We start from the raw sequence: 21,830 nt of genomic DNA, 5'->3' as shown, positions 1-21,830 counted from the left end.
TAGTAGCTTGAGGAATAGAGTAATTGTTTTTTTGTCCATTTGGAACAGAAGTGATATTGTAACTTACAAAAATACAGGATTGTTGTATTATGCCAGGCCATCTTTCTGATTTAGAACATCGACTAATAATATTATTAAAAAATAAAAGGATATATAATGAACATTATTATTGTTTGTAACTGTTATGTACAAATAGTATGCAGAGAGAATGTTATTGAAACAAAGGAAATTTTAGTAAAATAATTAACTTAGAATAAAAAGATGCTACAATTTGGCTTTGATGGAAAGTAGGTTTTTTCAAACAGCAGGAAAACTTGCCTAAATCAGAAACGTGTTTGGATGTCACTTTTCAGGTCATGTAAGTCAATGACGTTATAGGATCGGTTAGCTCATATAAATATTTATACGAGTAAGTTACAAAGCCAAAGAGAGAGCGAGACAAAAGTCCAAATGGTAGAAGTCGGGGAGAGACAGTGGAACGGTTGAATCGCTAGAGACGGGATGATAGGTCATTTAAAAAAAAAAGTGTATATAATGATTATTCAAATTTGTTTCTTTCAAATTCTTCCAAAGAGATAAGGTTTTACTGGTATCAAAGACAAAGTAAAATCAATAAAGGGCTTAAACACAACATTATTGAATTCTTTCCCTGTTATCAGTCAATAGTTTGCTCTGGCGTACCTCATTTTTATATGTAGTTCAAGAACTTTGGAATCTATATACTTACAAAACTCTGTAAACTCTCCGCACATCTTTGCTTGCTGGCATGTGCATTTATATATATATATATATATATATATATATATATATATATATATATATATATATATATATATATATAAATGCATATCGTCTTTTATAATATTTTTATTGCAGAAATTTACTCATCTGAAACAAAGTATCGTAGGTTTGCAATAACAGATACAACATATTTATTATGTATTGACAATTAGCTGCTATCTTATGGAATTTTCGAACACAATTTTAAGCACATTAAGTCGTTATAATAAAATGCACTATTGCATCCTAGAAGCAACACAATTACAATCGCAGCATCTAAAGAGGAAAGAGTCCCTATTTTTCTTTATAAATATTTAGTCCGCCTACTTCTACGAGTTGGCACTGGGACTGATTCTACGTTTTCCTACGATACTCGCATTACACCAATCGAAAATGGCTATTAGCTACATGCACATAACATATTCATTTTATTACCCGATTCAAAAATAATAAAGTTTCCCTTGTCAAAATCTTCCTATTCTGATTGGTTCTGATCTGAAAAGTCTATTATTCAAGAATTCACTTCTTCATATATAAGGGAATGCTCAATAATTTTTCTAATATGGCGCCGCTCTTTACAAAGGCAATCATGCTGAAAATACCAAATATAAACATAATAACCGCTCTTAAACAGAAAATAAAATACTCGTAAACTTACACTTATCTAAGCACAAAGTGGCTACACACGAATATACTCCTCGAAAAAAAACTGGAAAAAAAGCAACATTACCATTATTTATTTTTCGATTTTAGAGCGGCTTTTTAACCCTTAAACGATGTTATTTTTTTGTTTTGTTTTAATTGGGAAGGCGTTTTTTATATTATTAAAACAATACGTTGCGGACGATTTTAATTACTTATACATTTTCAAACGAGTATCTGTGCTTCACTTGTTACTTATCGTGTCAGCCGCTTACAAACAAGTTTAGTTCCCAATATTTTGTGCAGATATGTTTTTAACTAAATTACATTTTTGTACGTAAAAAATATTTGTTATATATTTGTTTTTTGTTTATTTTTATTTTTCCAGACTCATTATCGACACTTCACAGACATCAACTTTGTATGTTTTATTAAGTATTTTTTTTTACATTTGCTCTACCTCAACCGTTGTCTTTAAAATGATGACCCTTACAGATTTTAGACTATGCTGAATGATACAGACCCTTTTAAATTTGGCGGACACAAGTAATTTTCGAGATATACAGACCTGTATTATGCAATGTAATTTAGTGGCTAACAGATTTGCCAGAACGCGTCATAAAAAAATCTACTTCTCTCCGCCTGGCACGGTCATCCCATATTTTATTTGGTTTATAGTATTTGTGAGTGGTTATACGTACAAAGATTATCAAGGTAAAATTTGGGGTAAATACTTTGACAACCCACTCATAAAATGTGATGCATATTCCAAAAGCCGTTCTTAACGTGGTGAGGTGTGGGATGTCTGTTCCGAAAGCCGTTCAAAACATGAGGAGGTTGGAGGTGTCTATTCCGACAGCCGTTCTTAATAGTAGGAGGTTGGGTTTGGCCACCAACAACAACTTGTTTTATTTTTTACGGGAGGGGGACATGCTTCCATCGGGCAACGCCGGTTAACGGGTCCTGCTAGTATATAAATATATGCGTATAGATGTTGCCCAGTGACTCTGAAATGAGGATAGGGAGTCGTATCTTTTCGATTTAATTCTAGTTGATGGAATGCAAGTAATATATTTTTTTCGTTTTGATTTCACTACTATATATGAGATTCAATATAATAATCGATAGAGAATTGTCTCTATAATTTATACGTTATCTACATGAATACATATATCACATTTAAGTGTATCTTACATATGTATCGAGCTGCTAGTACGTAATGGCATTACTGTGGCAAAAGACCGTCACAAAAAGTCAATGATAACGCATAACTGCTTTGTAGTTCATACACATTTTTCATACCATTGATCAAAGTTTGTATTCTAATAGTGTTCCGAATCTTTCGGCAAACAGTCATTAAGCATTTTACTGAAGTTTCATTAAGCCTTCATAAGTGATGACGAATAGTGATTAAAAAATCGATAATATTTCAAGTCGGTTAAATAGGCGTTGCGTGTATGTGTAAGACCATTGATACACACGCTGTAAGACAACGAGCTATAATGACAAAAGCAAAGAAAAAAACGAATAAAACCAATAATTAAAACAAGAAATATAAATAAATAATGAACGAACGACATTTGATAGACAGGGCACGAAAAACAAAACTTATATAATTAAAATGTCAGAATTAATTATTGTCAAAATAAATTGTATCGATTACTTTTCCTTTAAAATTGTTAATTCATCTGAAAGATAGGCAAATCTTCGAGGGCAAAACTAAAGAAGAATGTTTATTTTATGGCAGCAAATTTAGAAAACACACTTTTCATTATTGTGCTAGCAATATAAACGGTTAATGTTTTTTAGTATCTTCATTTATAAGTTAGTATTTCATTTTGATTATTGTTTCCATAAGGTTTAACCAATTCCCTTTCTGCAAGAATTAAAGTATCATATTTAAACGTACTTTACGACCGGGCTTTGTCGTGCGTTCGTGCTCGCTTAAATATATACTTTTTGCAGTTTTTACAAAACAGCTACAATAATAGCAGTGTCTCCATTTACACTGAAGATCTACAGAACGCAAACATCACTAGATTATATATGAATGTGTCCTTCTGTGAAATTTTCACAATTTCCGTTAGTTTTTTTTACACGCTCCTCACCACTTATCAAGGCGCGGAAGCCACTCAGGGATAAGGGTTATTGCAAGTACAGCACGTTAGTTTGGAGATTTAATGAAGTGTGACTTAAGAGCGCGGTTCATTAGGAATTTGTTAACGTTGGACTTAAAGACATCCAAGTTGTAGTCAGGTGGGAAGCAGGCAGACGGAACAGAGTTCCACAGGCGTGCAGTTCTAAGAAAGAAGCTTTTTTCATGGAATCTACGTTTTGATTTAGGCACAGGTAAACAGTGGGCGAAATTTTTCACATTGGATTTAGCTAGACGTGAAGTGAAGGATTGGCGAGGGGGGCAGATATTGGCGTTCAGACGAGCACCTGCCATGAAAATAACAATAAAACACGGATAGGCTCGCAACGTCTCTTCTGTGAGAGAGAGGTTGCAGGGTAGAGAAAAGGGCATCCCCCACTAAGCCACGAAGTCTATTGTGTACTCTGTCAAGGCATTAAATAAAAAAAATAAAATATACATTTTTACTTTATTTCCCATAAAAAGATGTAAATTTCTTAGGAGAATTCTTATGTTTTCTCAGTATGGATTAAATTAAACATTTCATACTGAATACAGAAATAATCTAGTAATAAGATATCATTTTTTTGTTTTGGAAATCGTAACTAAAATGCACAAAAGTTTGTAAAATGAAATAGCAGCTTGTATTAGGAAATAATCATAATAAAATCACACTCCCCAAACAATTAAATGTACTCATAACTCATGACTCAGGAAAACTGACAATTGTTTGCGTTCCAATCGTCAAAGTCCATGAAATTATAGTACACTTTATTCCGGATTATGAAATTATATTCAAAATACATAGAGAATCAGATAAAAATAAGCACAACTTCAAACATCCCGAACGACAGTGAATTTAGCCCAATATCTCTAGATTAGACTAAAGTGGAAAAAAAATTAAATAAAGTGTTTCAAAAACGGGAATAAAATAAAACATTTAAAGTAAAATGGCTGAGTAAATATGTACCAAAGAATATAAATATATTACTTCCTTTTAAACACGACATAGGTAGCGGAGGTAAAAACAAAGTTTTTGTTAACTTCAGCTAAAATAAACGCATTTGGAAAAGTTTTTGCAAGTATATTTTACAGATCTATAGCGAAATAAAATGCATATATTTCTTATGCTTATAATGCAAAATAGCAACGATTACAAAATAGCCAGCGAATATATTTGGATAACAGCATAATTAGCCTAAGAGTAACAATTTTAAAATGAAAAAAAAAGCAAAAAACAGAGAAAGAAAAAGTAAGAGAAAATGAACAGATATAAAGACAGATTATAATCATTTCAGAAAAAACAAATAGTTTTATCAACAAATAAAAAGAAAAGTAAAAAACAAGAACCACTGTTGAAATATATGAATTACGATGGAAAGAAACAAGTAGTAGAACATTTAAAGTAAAAATGTGGTCATCAATTATTGCCAAACCAGAACGTATCGATTGCATTTACGTAAAGAAATACATAACAGCAATAGAGAATAAAATAATTAAAGTTGTTAATTAGTTTCAAGGGTAAACACCGTTCCTACAAAATAATACAGCAACCATAATCAAAATGGCCGTTCAGTCCATTTTACACCGATTTACGTCTTCAAATTACACGCCAAATTAGAATAAAGTCGAAATCATATGTAAACAAACACTTTTTTTCAATTACGAATGCATTTAAATTACAAAATAATGAAGGCTGGGCATGTCTAGTCTTGAATATTAAAGACAATTTTTCGAGAATAATTAAACAGAATTTCTGCCCTCTGTTATATAGAAATTAGAACATAAGAAAAAAAAATTATGTCTGTTCTCTAAATCAAATACAAAGTGTTTTTTTTATATATTTTATAAATGCAGATGTAAATTGATTCGAGTGCGTGTTTTTCTCACATTATGAAAAAGTAGCAAGTGCTAAGCACGAGCAATTCAAATAATAGACTTCAACAACACAGCAACGAAAGAGAAACGTGTACTGCTCGTTTTAAAAAATAATTTTAAGCATTGTTCCTCAATAATGAATTCAAATTAATTGATGCTAACTGATATTACTATACGATTTATCCTTATAAAAATGCATACATTTATTAACGTATAGAAATAGGCAATTTATTTCTGATAGGAAATATAGCTTATAAATCCATTTTTCATCTAGTAATGTCAAAATTTAACAAATGAATTCTATGACCGTATCTTACTAGAACCGTGCTAAGATATATCTCATTTAATCTCAAACATCGATATATATATATATATATATATATATATATATATATATATATATATATATATATATATATATATATATATATATATGCTAGCATTTCGGTCTCTACAAAATATATATATATATATATATATATATATATATATATATATATATATATATATATATATATATATATACTAGCATTTCGGTCTCTACAAAATTAATCAGTCAGTTTTTTGTCTAAACATTTGAAACTTTACATAAAGTGTATTCAGACAGAGGGCAAGCTTTTTAATCAGTTTTTAGCCGAAAATTTGGCTGCCAAAGGATCCAAGTTTTAAAAAATGTTACGTTTGCGGTCTCTAGCAAACTATTCCGCCAATTTTGGATCTAAACATTTGAAATTTACATAAAGTGTAATCAGAAATACAGCAAGATTTTAAATCAGTTTTTGGACCAAATATTAGCTGCCAAAAGGTCAAAGTTGAAAAAGTTGACCTTTGCAGACCCTACCAAACTCCTCCGCCAACGTTTGTGTCTAAGAACTTCAAATTTAAGATGTAGGTTACCGGGACATGAGTAAAACTTTTTAATATATATATACATATGCACATAAAGTTATAAACAGTAAATTGCTAGTATATATATATATATATATATATATATATATATATATATATATATATAAAATCTATATTAAAAAATTTACAAAAGAACACAGCTAAGTTATTCGATAATGACTGTAATTTTTAGAATATATATTTCATAATCCATAATGATGCATGCATTAGTTTAACAGATTAATGCACACAAACACACACACACACACAAACACACACAAACGCACACACACACACACACATATATATATCTTCTCTTCTTCTCTTCTATCTATCTTCTATTCTATTCTTATATCTTTTTCTTCTATTCGTTTCCTATCTATTCTCTTATATATATATATATATATATAAAATATATTATATATATATAATGAACTAATTTTTTCCGTGTGCGTTTGACCTTAATAGGATTAAAACCTACTACCCTTAGAGTTCCTTGATTTTTGTACATTTCTATATTTTTCCGGTGAGAGTTAACTACAACAATCGGTTAGAATCAATGGAAGTTGTAAAATATTTCCTCTCTATTCGATTCATACTCCCTCCACGGCAACTTAAAACCGCTGCCGATACGTCCATAGGTTAATATACGAGGAACACCGGTTTGAGTTCTTAGTTGCTTAAAAAATATGCCATTTTTCCGTCGGTGATACGCGACTTTACATTCCATTTAGTCTGTGGGTTACTTTTTTTCTACTTTTTGCACCGTTTTTTCCTCCCTTTGTATTTTTTCTCTTTTAGTAGGAGGTGCGAATCGAAGGATTACTTAAACGAAACGAACTTACATTGGATTCTAGTTTTTACAAGAAGCTTTAACAGTCAGCCGCCAGCGTTCTTCAAATCTGGCACCGATTAGTCGCTTTAATATTTTATTTACTGTCTTTATACTTCTATTATGTTTGCACTGATGTCATACGTGATACTAGGGGGGGGGGGCGGCTAACTTCCTATTTTCGGATTAGTTACTTATTCATTATTTATTTCTATACATTGCATTTCTGAGAGTTTCATTAGCACAATTACTACTACGCTATCGATATTGGAATCAGACGCCTTTCAAATTGATTAACAGTGACAACAAAGAAAATAATACAAAAAAAAAACCCAAAAAATCCAAAACAAACCAACATTAAAAAAATAAAAACCACGGTAAGTTTTCTGGTTTATTTATTCATTGTTTTTTCTTTTTCATTGAAACAAAGAAAAATAAATGAATAAATAAATAAAATATAATAAACATATTTTCATTATACACGCTAAGTTTTATTTTTTTAAATTCTGTTTTTCCATTAAAAAAATTAGATTTAAATAAACATATTTGCATTTTACGCGGTCACTTTTTTTTTGGGGGGGGGGTTATTTTTTTCCTTTGGTATTCTTAAATAAAATAAAAGAAAAGAAAAGAAAAGAAATTTAACAAGTAAGTAAAAACAGCAATATATATATAAAAACAAAAAATGATAAAAACATAGGTAAATGAAGTAACATAAACCAATTAAAAAATCTTCTGATTTAAACCAACCCACCTATTCAAACCGTAATAACACTAAAATTATGAAAATAAATAAATTAAAAATTCCCAAGGAATGTCAACCTATCATACATATCTTCCTATTCCTGACAACCTCAACACCAACCTAAACACCCAGCAGCCAACCGGGAGCGAACCATCCCCTCCCCTCCTCTCTCACACGAGCGACTTACGGGATCTACATTCACAAAGTCATCCCACCTAATACATGTCAGCAGGAAAAAATAACAAATAGTAATAATAATAATAATAATAATAATAATAATAATAATAATAATAATAATAATAGCAATAAAGACAACAAAATAGACAGAGAACATACAAAATTTTAAAAAAGCTCACGCTAAAGCAACAAGTTATAAACTAAAAAATATAAATAAATAAAAATAAATGAAAAATATAAACATGTTAATTAACTAATCATATAACACATAAATCTCCTCCTACACATACAGGTCTTACACAGCTATCCAACTTCGGCTCTATCATCTAGCATGCTTTGAATCTATCTGTCACGTCTACCATTTGAAAAAGGGATTTTTCCCCCGAAATTAATAATGAATAGTGTCGCAGACATAACAAGTAAGACATTTGTACCTAATACAACTGAATAAATATATGTATATATAGACATATATGTATGTACTTTTTGATTTGTACATTGCCACTCGCTTTTGTCTCCTTTCATCAACAACGACTATATTTCATTCTTCGCATTGTGATAGCCTTCTAAATCTTTACTATATATATATATATATATATATATATATATATATATATATATATATATATATATATGCGGTTGTGTGTGTGTGTACATGTGCGTATGTGTGTGTATGATAATCCCCATGGAAATACTACAAAATCCATGCTTTTATATAATTTATCTTTCTTGCGAGGTGAAGTGAAGTTTAAAAACAATGTCTATGGTTTATAATAAATATACATTTAAGGCACTTCGCTCTTACTGATATTTAGTCTCGCCATCTTTCACTTCATATTTAATCAAACACATAATACTCCCAACTGTTCTCAGGCGAGTTTAGAGAAAAGATTTACTCTTTTCAGCTGAATAGCTCCCTTGCACACACTGTGTAACACGAGAGTAAATAAATCATATTATTCCTCGAGTATATATATACAGTTTATATAGAAGAAACTTTCGCTATTTTTTTAAATTGTGCCAGAATCTCTTTAAACATAAAACACAGTTTATAAAAATTCAAGAGATGGTAGCATTTGAAATTGAGTCTTTGCCTCTAGTATACTATATCGGTCAAAAGTTTTTGCTGGACTTTTTTGTATTGGTTTAAATAGACAAATTTGATACTGAGAAATTAGCTGACTAACCAATGAAATGACTTGACGTAAGAATACAAGCGGTTTTTCTACTTCTAGTGCACACGCCCTCTAGCCATTGTTTTGTTTTATTTGTTTGAATTTTGAGAGCGTGTTAAATGGATGTTCTCTTGTTTGGCTCCTCCAATCATCAATAAAGAGATGGAATCTACAAAGAGGAACGCAGCCCCGTGACATTTAGTTGTTTGTAATTCTTTTATGTCAAACTAAATTTATTTTCTCTTAACCTTCAATGGCGTCTCTTGTTGTCTATTTATTTCGAATATTGAGGTCAGAAGGAACATCTATCAGAACAAAGCTTAAATTATTATGAATTTCGATGCCGATCCGCCATCGTTATTCTAATACTCTTAAAATATACATTATATTAAGTTTTAAAATAGAAGGTATATAATGTATAACGCGAAAAAAAGAACTGTAATATGAATACTTATTCGTTTGCTGGTTTAATAATTGCAGTTATTAATGTCTATCTTTGTGCATATTATATTTTAATAGTCAGAAAATACTTCCCCTTTCCTTTAAAATATAAATTTTGGTACCCATATAAATTTATTACCCTCTCCATATTTTCTGTGTTTTTAGTACACAAATACTTGTTTTTTAATAACTGAATAAATGTGAATTTAGTGTGTAATGAAAAAAAACAATATTAAGTTTTATTAAGTTAAATTTGTATGCTATAAATTCATATTAACAGAAAATCTGCTTCGCAGTATGACAACTTTAAATAATGACTATAATTTCAGTTTAGCTTAAAACACTTATGGTATGTTAGAGATTGGCCAAGGTCAGCATTGCTTAACTTAACTAAGCTAACATAAACCGATCTGTCAACGGCCTTATATCGTATATGAAGTACCTGAGAACTTTCTATTTAAATTTTTTGATCATGGAACTGCTAGTCTTTGGGATTCCATGATATATTCGGTTTCCGTCACTATACTATCATACAGAAATTTAAGTATAACGGGAGCATTTATACCCCTGGTCAACAGTTACCTATGTCTTTAATTCGCAGCAGCAACTTACGTATTAGTGGCAATTTAATTCTTTTTCTGGTCAAAGATTAGTCATATATCGATCTACCTATATATCTATTTATCTCTATATTTACATATATGATGGACTCTCCGTCGATTTTCGACGTATGAGACTCCGACAATTGTCCTGAAGGTCTAGAACTCAGCGTGTCGACATTCACTTAGACGTATGTGGCACTTTAGTCCTGCTAGAGACTTGCAATGGCGACCGCAGTGGTGACATACATATAAATGCGAGAATTTAGCCCCACACTGCTCAGTATTATTTTTGACTTGACTCTCGCTTTTTTAGTTTTTCGATGCAAAACGCCGAGAACTCCTTGATTTTTCTGTCACACATTTCTATCCACTTCCTTCTGTCTTTTGCAGTTAGCTCAATGTTGTTATATTCAATATTTAGAACCTGCAAATTAGACTTTATTTTGTCTTTGTAACGCAACCATGGTCGTCCCACGTTTCGACGGCCTCTGTCTGATTGGCCATACAGGAGTTGCTTCGGTATCCTATCATCATCCATTCGCATCACATGACCCGCCCATCGAAGCTGCGACTGGATTAAGAAGCTTTCGATGTTGCTGATTTTACAAAGTGTGAATAATTTCGCATTTGATATTCTGTCTTTCAAAGTAAAACCGAAAATGGCACGTAGACATCTCTTATGGAAGACGTCAAGTTGCGAAATTTGTTTTCGGTACGGGGTCCACGTCTCCGAGGCATATAAAAGTGTGGACAGTACCACAGCCTTATATACATGAATTTTTGTCTTCAGGCTTAAACCTCGAACATTCCATAATCTTGTGTGCAGCTTGCCAAAGGCGCTGCTTGCTCGGGAGATACGGTTGATAACTTCATGGTCAAGAGATGCACTTGAATCAACCATTCTTCCCAAGTATGTAAACTTGTTAACATACTTCAGGTTTTTCCCATCTACCTGAATCGACATCTGAGGAAAATTGTGCATGGTTTGTTTCTGTTTAACACCTTGTACTTGTTTTGGTGTAGGTGGTGGCTGGTAGATGACTTCCGTTTTCTTTATACTGATTGTCAAGCCAAAGGCTTTACATGCAGTAGAAAACCGATTTACAAGATGTTGAGCCTCCTCCCGAGAAGTCGCGACAAGGGCAGCATCATCTGCAAACAGAAAATCTCTTATAATGGTTCTTCGGAGAAGTGTTTTCGCTTTGAAGCGTTGTTGATTAAAAATCCCACCATCTGTACGGAATTGGAAATGAACGCCAGTGTCAACATCTGCAAATGCATATTTCAGCATAACAGAGAAGTAAAGGGCAAATAGTACTGGAGCCATTACACAACCTTGTTTTGTTCCATTGGTCACATTGAAAGGCTCAGAAGAGTTCCCATTGGACATCACTGAAGCCTTCATGCCATCATGGAAGGATGTTATAACTTTGAGCATATTGTCAGGTATACCAATTTTCTTAAGGATTTTCCATAGGGCAGTTCTTATATATTAGCGTATATATATATATATATATATATATATATATATATATATATATATATATATATATATATATATATACGCTAAAACGATATAGGAAGTGAGGAAGCATGGCTTTGGAAATCCTTTTACCCGAATACGATGTCCACCATGTTAAAACTATACCATTTTTTGTAATAATCTAATAGATAAACATCTGAAGAAGTTGGTGGGGCAGGATATTTTTATGGAAACATAAATCGTAAAATTGCCAACTCATCAACGAAACAGCTGTAATGGAAAAATCCAGGAAATAAACGAATGTTATAAAAATGAAAACGTGAGTCTTTGATTTTTCAACAAAAATTTGCACTATATATATATATATATATATATATATATATATATATATATATATGAGTGCGTGTGAGTGTGTCTGTATGCATGTATATAATATTCGAGAAAAAATTGTGCTAATTTTATTTTTCTTTATTTCAGTATTATTTTAAATGTTGAAACTGAAAAAAATAGGTAATTATTGGTATTGTTGGGGAAATTAGCCGTTTGATACCATGTGTGCTTAAAGAATATAGATACAGGAGCGTATCGATAGATTTAAATTAAGTTAACTGCACGATTTTTCGAATCGGCTCAGAAACAAAAAAAGTCACCCCAGTTATCATAGGTGTGTGTCTTTTTTCTATAAAATACGTGGGTTATTCCATAAAAAGTGGAAGTTTGTCTATGGAAATAATTGTGCCTTAGGCAGGATTCTAGATAGACAAATTTTAAAGAAGAATAAGTATAAGCTCAAATCCTTACATGAAATACAACCGTCACATCTGGGGAAGAGCGCCTAATAAAGGGGCTCGTTGGCTGTAGGAGGTCCAAAATCCATTTCGAAATCTGGTAAAACAATGGTGTCGTGGTCACATTCGACTTTATAAAAAATAGGTGGATAAATCAGAATCTGCTGGTGAATCACGTCAGGCTGGGAAATTATTTTCTATATTATCCTTGATCACATTCGACTAGTAAGTAACATTTTTCCTGTTCCAATATCTTCTCTTAGAGGAGATTGCGCATTGAGGTTCTAATCTTCTTGCACGCTTATTTTATTTCGCCAGTATTCATAGTTTGCTCAGTTTACCAATTAGTCTCAATTCACTCCTTAGGTATTTCATATATGAACCGACAATAATCTATCTATTATATATATATATATATATATATATATATATATATATATATATATATATATATATATATAAGTGAACGTGTCTGTGTGTGTGTCTGTGTACATTTTCCTACGCAATAACTCGATCAATTCTCAGTCTACAGACTCGAAATTTGATATGAAGGGTACTGCGATTTGGGTCTAAAACAATAAATGCTAATGGGTTATAATACGGGTCGAAGGAAAAAAAATTGACCGCTTTTGTTTTGTTTTTTTGCTCAACATACACATGCAAACACTCGGGCAAAACCGGGATGAAATGCTAGCATATATATAAAAGTGAATGTGTCTGTGTGTGTGTGTACATTTCCCTACGCAACATTTCTGTCAATTTTAAGTCTACAGACTCGAAAATTGATATACAGGGTACTTAGATTTGGGAAAATCTTTGTGATCGGTTTTCGACCAAAGATATGGCTGTTAAGGGGTCAAAGTTCAGCAATTTGATCTAATGGGAGGGATCAGATTAAGGTAGCAGACGTTATCAGTGAAAGTGAGATTTATGAAACGAACAGCATTCGACATTTGGACACCCCGCTTTTCAATGCATGTCTTTAACGACTGAACAACCGCCCACACTAGTTCTTATATTAACAACGACCTGTCAGTGTTAGTTTGTTTACATAATTCCAACTTCGGTTATTCAAAATCCGTCCATATAAACCCGGCCATACACGACATATATTCATAAATAAAACCAAACGCTGCAAGTAGAGGATTTCTACTAATCATATAGACTTATATTAAAGAAATCCTTTGTGTTATTCAATATCTTATACATCATACAAATAAAAATACCGCGAATAAGGCACCTTTATTAACCGTTATTTTTTCTTTAATTACTTACTGAATATATTATCATCTGTGATTAAATCTTTTAACTTCCATTTGAAAGAAATATGTGTCTAAGTTATTTTTTATTATTTGTATTATACGGACTATTGTATTCGATCGGTGTGAAATAATTGATATATTACATAACGGATAAAGTGCTATTTCATAATCAATTCTAAGTGATAGTATTTCGGAGGTTGCAGATGCAATACTCAGTACATGTTATACAAAGAATACAGTAATTTTTTAAGTCGCCTTTATAGGATGAGAACAATGTGAATTAAATTAATAGTTAATATTGAAATATACAAAATCCTGATTTCAAAACAAACATGGCCATGGTTGATAATACGCTCCTGAGATTAAAAAAAAAAGGTCAAAGGTGACAGAAAGCGAAAAGTTAGAATCCTTTTCATTATGAGAATAATGTACGGCATAATAATGTTGATACACCTGTTCCCGCTGGATCACCGAAGTTAAGCAACGTTGGACTTGGTCAGTATCAAATGGATGACCATTTGGGACTTTCAGGCGCTATATGAGCTCTCTGCTTATCTTGGCATTGTTCCCAGTCGTCCTGGATTAAAACAGTGCCGATTCAGGAGAGGTGTGGTTGGGATTGCGCAACCCTTGCCTCACAATTACACGAGAAGCTGCCCCTACAGGAGTATCGTTTGTCTTTCGAGATTGAACTGAGGCATCGATGAGAATAGTAGTCCGAGTTATTGAAATAATACAAATGATCGATTTTCAACTAAAAATCTCCAAATATAATGTCTACGTTATTTTTTTTTGTTTTTTTAATAACATTTTCACCCCAAACAAGACGCATTACCACTTTGTTGTAGGGGACTACTATCAGGGACATAAGCATCAGGGGTACTGTGTAAGGAGTTGGACAGCAAGATGTCGGTTCACGTTACACTTGAACTTCTGCAAGTCAGTACAGTTGGGGAAGCATGGAGCCGGAAGGGAATTCCAAAGTCTAGCTGTTCTGGGGAAGAAGGCTCTCTTACATATACGGATCTCTACCGTAAGGGGTGGGATTTATACGTTATAAGGAAACTAAGCCTTTGAACCTTTGCGTTGTGTAATCAATATCTGTAAAGACTAGGGGAGTAATAATAATAATGCGCAGTGGTTATTAAATCATCGTTCGTTCATAGAGTGACAAGCTTCATAATTCGAATATAGTTTCACGTCTTCAGCTTCAGATATGCATTGTCCATAGACTAACGCCTCCGGCCTTGAAATTGCTCAAACTAATCAATAGAAACTAATTATTGATTAGGCTCGAGTTGAGCGAAATGTCTAAATTTGGTACATATGGACAGCTTTGCGCAATTGCTAAAGTAATTAGGTAATAAATTTTACTTTCTGCACCCGTACGGACATCTGGTGAAATCTTCATGGTTACATACAAAAGAAATAGCAGCCATGCTCTTTGAGGAAAATTGTTACGCGAAGAACAACCATAAATAAACAATGAGGAAAACGCCGAAGCATCGAAATGGAAATAATGCGTTAATGTCAACAAGAACTGAATTATTTACAATACTATAATACTAGTATCAATACTAATTTGAATTGTTTTATTTTATTAACCCAAAGCAGGGATCCATTTAGGTAAAGAGCGAAAATACTAAGTTAATGTACAAACACAAGCTAAGTTAAGTGGTAAATAAATAGACCTCAACCAAGAAGACATTAATACTTTCCCATTTGTCAGAAACATCGCTCATGGAATGTGAGGATTAAAGGATAAAACAAGGGAAGCGAGAATTATGAAACTGTTGAAAGTTTCCACCTCCTGCTTTATTAACACCTCTCTTGTTATTCTTGATGCGATTCTTTCTTCTTTATTGGCCCCCAACAAAAGGAGGGTGGACCTGTAAATTCACCCTTGTCCGTTCGTCCGGTCGTCCGTTTATCTGTTCGAACTTTTCTCCATAAATACATCTTAGATTTAATTTTTATTTTGCACAAACACTAAACATGATGTGCGTAAAAAGTAAAAGAACATATTTTCCAGGAAAACTCCGGTTGCCTCACATGCCTTTCGAATTAAAATGGCTAAAATTTACACTTCTGTGCTCATAAAAAAAATGATGCCTTGGATTTTCATAAAACTTTCTGAAAAGTTGTAACTAACTGATTTCTATATTTTTTTGTTTGTCTATACTTCGCGATAACTCTTGGGTTTGCCCCAGGGGCTCTTTTAGGACTAATAAAAACACACAGTTTTGGGGACTATTTTACAATATTTATTCAAAATTTTCTGTGTATGCCTATTTATTAGCAGTTTTTCATGGTGTTGAACTTAAATTTCCATAAGTTAAGGCCTTGGAGACTTTGGGGGCTAAATAGTGGTGGTGGGTGGGACAAATGATGGCCTTAGCCATTTCTTTTTTTGCGTGGTGCAGAACTGAATTTACATCTGTTAAGACCTAAACCTGCGCTGTTTTTTATTTTTCCCAACATTTTACTTCCTTGGGGACGGTTGGTGCTCAATTAGTGGGGGAGGCAAGTGCTGAACTTAGTCATTTTTTTATACTCCGGCGTCACTTGTTTTATATAAAAAAACTGTAGTGGAGTAAATCGATATGCCTATTTCTCGAACAATGGGCTTACTCAGAGTATTTAAATATATTACACCTTACATGATATTGGATAGTGATTCGTTGTACTTCTGGCCTCTAGTATCATGAGGTGTATTTTTCTGCGGAATATTTTTCTAAAACTTTAGTCACTGTTCGGATTAATGGACTATCTCATCACGTCACTTCCTTTGGTGACCTCACTTCCGGTAGCGATACCGGTGCCCGGCAGTCTGAGATTGGTACGCGACGAAACACGTCGTGTGCAAATGCCCATAGTTGAGGAATGGTACTCTCAACCTGTTTTTGTCTGTAATATATGTGAATACATGTTTCGTTTTCTAAAAATCCTGTGTTCCTTTTCGTTTATTACCATTTAACCCCAAAACAACTGGCGGCAAGTATTCGACTATGGCACGGGTTAACACCACAAAAAAGAAAATACAAAATTCTAATTGACTTCAAAAGAATGACGGATTTAAAAGCTAAGAAGTCGAGTGGGAAATTACGTCCTATAAACAAAAAAAAAGAAAGGAAACGAATACATGGCAAAGTTATCGAGGAAATTGTAAGTTAATCTTTTTATCTCTATATTTAAATGGCAAAGAAATAGGCTAAACGCATTTTTTTAATGCTGAAAATTAATTGGTTGCTTATTGAAAACAGAAAAAAAAGAGAAAAATGTTTACCCAGTTTTCACCACGAAAACAATTCGATCGTAAACTGTCGACTCTTTAAGCGTATGCTAATTTGAACATTTTTCAAATAAAGTGAAAAGTTTGTTTTTTTTACTCTGTATTGCTGCTAATTTATGCAATATTCTAACGAGAGAGAAATGTTTTTTTTTTACTTGGACTAAATTAAATACGTTTTCTTCGTTGAGTGATATTTTCTGAAATATTCTATTTTTAACTCTGGGTCCTAAAGTGAAAAACTTTTTCCTGTTGCGTGGGACAACTTCCCCCACACACATAAAAAAAAAAAAAACACAACCATTTTGGTTAACTTCCAGATAATTCCACAATTATTTTTATTCTTTTGCAAGTGTAGGGTACCACATTACTTTTCCCTCTTGTTTTGTTTCGCAAGAAAAAAAAATGTTTGTCCACACTCATAATGGGTCATCTCTAAGGTATTCCCAAGATGCAAGGGATAAATTGCTACCTCTTCATATACACACGCTCCAGGAAAGGGCATTTTCTGTGTTTCTTAAAATTATTTTATCTCTTTTCTCAATTTTAAAACGGAAATAATTTTTTCGTGCGTTTCGAAGAAAAAGAAGGCCATTAAAATATGGAGGACGTTAAAGCAGTATTAATACAGCTAATAAAGGCTCAGACGGACCAGCAATAGAAAACTGAGGAAAATTTTAAAGAACGTGATAAACAGCTCTAGTCACAATTTCAAGAAAGGCAACAAGCGTTGGGGGAGAGAATGTTACTTCAACAACAGAGATAAGATGAGCGATTGTTAAAAATATTCGATAGAACGGAACACAGGTACAACAGTCTTGCTTTTTTCCCAAAGTACAATATGGAACGCTATAGAAACATTCAACTACCAACCGCAGTTGGGGGGGACGTTTGACGCTTTCTATATATTAGATATGAGGACCTAATCACAGTAGATTGTCAGGAGTGGAGCAACGCTAAGAACGTTCGTCTTCTTTTGAGGAAATTAGGGACTATAGAACATTGCAAGTTCGTGAATTATATTCTACCCAGGAAGACGAATGCAGTGGAATTTTCTGAAGCGGTCAAACATTTATCAGAACTATTCATCCCGAATTTTATACTCTTTCATAGAAGATGGAAGTTCTTGAACCTGCAAAAAAGCGACGACTACGAATACCAAATCCTTCGCGTCCGTGGTAAATAAACACTGCGATAATTTCCGTCTATCTGACTTATCGGCAGATGACTTCAAGTGTTTAATTTTTGCGCAGGGTCTAGTCTCATCCAAAAACGCTGAGATTAGACAACTTATTCTCTCGAGACTTGAAAGTGAACACGGCCTCACGCTTAAGAATTTGGCCGAGGATTATGAACGGGTAATCTGCGTCGAGGAGGCAGGCGCAACAGTAATTAGAAGGACGACTTTCAGACCGGAAAAATACTCACACCGAAAAAGCAAAGCTGGAAGTAAGAAAACTCGGGCTACACCTAATAATTACCACCCAGTCACAAGACCCAGATCCTCTACAAACCCGGGTTTTCGCTGCGGCGGGAAACATTGGCTGAGTCAATGTTTTACAAACATAAGTACTGCAACGAAAGTGGCAGGAAGGGCCACAAAGCAACCCAGTGCAGGAAGAACAAGGTCAAGAACAGCGTCTGACAGACTAGATTCGACTTGCAATCGGGTAAGAACCGGCGCGAATATGTCACAGTTAACATCGCAAATAAAACTGTGCATCTACAATTGGATTCCGGATCAGACCTGTACATCATATACCTTAAGACATGGAGAACGCCAAGGAAACCAACCATGCGAAATACGAACAAATCAGCCCGAGCTGTGACAGGCGATAAAGTGTGAATTAGAGGAAAAACTCACACTCCCGGTGACCTTAAATGGTGTTACTAAAAAAGTAAAAGTGTATGTACATAGGACATTCGAAAACCTGCTCTGTACTGATTGGATGGAGCGATTCAAATTGTGGGACCAACCTATAAATAAATTCTGTCATAGGGTAGAAGACTCGTCTACGGAGGAGCAACAACTGAAGGACGAGTTAAAGCGGAATTTCCAGAAATATTCTCACAAGGAAAATGTGCCAAGGCTTTAGCAAAATTCGAACTAAGAGAAAACACTCTGTCCATTTTTAAGAAGAAACGAAACGTCCCATTCGTAGCAACGGGGAAATAAAAAAGAAAGCTTCAAGAGAATCTCCCAAAGGAGGCACAAAAACTGAAACTACAAAGCCGGAAGCTAAACAACCGCACCAAAAGAATTCCCCAAGCCAAAACAACAATTTGTGCATGTGTATAGATTTACACCTAACCCGAACACACCAACAGCAGTCTCGCCTGCAGAAACGATGTTTGCGCAGAAAGTGAGATCCGTTTCTTGACAAGCTCTTACCCAAACAGTCAAGGCCACGAGTGACCACTTATGTACCAAGTAAATGTTTCATACCAGGTGAAAGAATGTTTTTCAAAAATTATAAAAAGAACACATCATTTTGGGAGGTGGGTACAATTACGAAGAGAGTCGGTGACATGGTATATATCGTCCAAGGACCAACATATACCCACAGACGATCCAGAACCATCTAAGAAGATGTCGATCAGTTGAAACAAGCGACATTCCGCCATTGGAAGTTTAGCCGATAGACCCTGTCTTCGAAACTTTTGATCTTGACCCTTCTTAACCAACACTTGAACTATGGGGGTCGTTCCGTAAGAGGAAGGTTACCGAACAATTGATGGTAAACCCTAAAAGGAAGAGGTACTGACAGCTTTTACGAACAAAAAAGCTTGGGAGGGGGAGTTGGAGACGCCCTTCTCCATGGTATTAATGGACTATCTAATGAGGTCACTTCCTTTGGTGACGTCACTTCCGGTAACAGTCTAAGATTGGTACGCGACGAAACAGGCCGTGTGCAAACGCCCACAGTTGAGAAATGATACTTTCAACCTGGCTTTGCCTGTAATATATGTGAATACATGTTTCGTTTCCTAAAATCCCGTGTTCCTTTTCGTTTATTACTATTTAACCCCATAACAGTCACCTATACCAGCAAATTGATCTAGATTATAATTAATCTGCAAGGCTACAATAATAACCATTGATGCATGTTAGATAGCCGACGTTATACTTTAGAAGTTACGGGTTCATTATATTATTTTTGACAACAATGCGCATGCGCAAAAAGGAATTGTTTCGTACAGCTCATGCTGCCATCATATTTTTGGTGTTACAATGTTCTATTATATCTTACATGTAAAATAAACGGCGTTTAGCTCGCCAGTTTATCGACGCATAGTTTTAAATCCCAAAGTTGTATTATAAATTCGCTTTTGCATCGCGTAAGCCCGATTATTGATACGGGTTTTAAGAAGATATAAATTAATTTCATTCAGCTTCATAGACACGAGAACGCCACTATTATAATTCTCGGAGATATGAAAGTGAGGCGAATAAGTGCTACATCTTGTTCAAGGGTGATCTGCAACTGTGCAATGAAATGCATTCAGCTCTCGAAAGTCTTACACATACCTGCATACCTAAAGTTGTGTTTTTTTTTTAGGTTTTTGAAGTATATGTTTCAATTATTATTCAAATTACGTTTCCATTTTCTGTCCCACCAAAAGAGATATAATAGTTTGAAGTAGCTGAATAGACTTTTCTAGAGTGTTTAATAAGAATCTGGTAAGTCGCCTTACTAGACGAATGTTCGTGGTCGGAACAGGCTTAGTGTGAGGGTTGGGGCGTATTAACTGACGTCTGTCCATGGCGGTTACAGCAATCGGCATCCATTGCTTAACCAGTCAGTCATGTTTTTGTAAGAAATGGAAACCTGGATGCATACATATTCAATTACATCTTTTATGCTAACAACCGTTCCACCATTTCCGTCCTCTTCAGACCGGTAAACATGAAGTTAAGTGTGTGTATGATGACAATGTTTCTATGAAATGAACTATAATAGAGCGTAAGACATCCAGGTGTTCAATTTGTCAACTACTTAGCGAGCGTCACCAATAAAACGTCTGGAGATTTCGTACTTTCATATCTACTACGAATTTTATCCATGTACAGCGCGAGAAAAGCCTTATAATAGAACATATATGATGCTAAGCATCTTATAATTGCTTATTTCGGTGTGGATATGGTATGCTAAATGATCTCCGTCTTCATCAGAGGCACGGGACTTTCGCTTCTCGTAGAAGAGTTTACTGCGTTCGTCAGATTATGTATTTACCATTCGCCATTTCAGATGTGCAAATAAATGGTTGGTTGGTTGGTTTTTATTTTACGGCATATCAACCTTTTTCGGGTTATTTAATGCCGAATCCAAAAATTTTGGAGAAAATTTTTGAATAGAATATATTTGTTGTTTTCAAATCATTTTCTATTTAACCCATAGTTGGGACCCTAACAGGTACTACCAATCCGGGTCAGAGTGGACCTGGGAGCAATAGCAATGGTAATTAAAGGGTGGCTCCACACTCCCCAAAGCCCGCAAGCTGGGGCCTCACCACTGGATATAGTTTAAGATAATATCCGGGACCGCAAATAAATGGGAAACTCTTTTATTTAAATTGTTTTATAGAATTCAAATATCTTTCAGCAAAAAAGAAACTTTATGATGAAAACATATACATCATTCGCTTTACTTCAATGAGCTCAGATGTTTTTGTACACGGGATATTATTAAGATTATTTCGTTTATTCAGCGTC

The sequence above is a fragment of the Euprymna scolopes genome, chromosome 18 (assembly GCF_053919585.1).
Source record: "Euprymna scolopes isolate OS-2025 chromosome 18, ASM5391958v1, whole genome shotgun sequence".
Taxonomy (NCBI): Eukaryota; Metazoa; Mollusca; class Cephalopoda; order Sepiida; family Sepiolidae; genus Euprymna; species Euprymna scolopes.
This window is presented reverse-complemented; position numbering follows the sequence as displayed.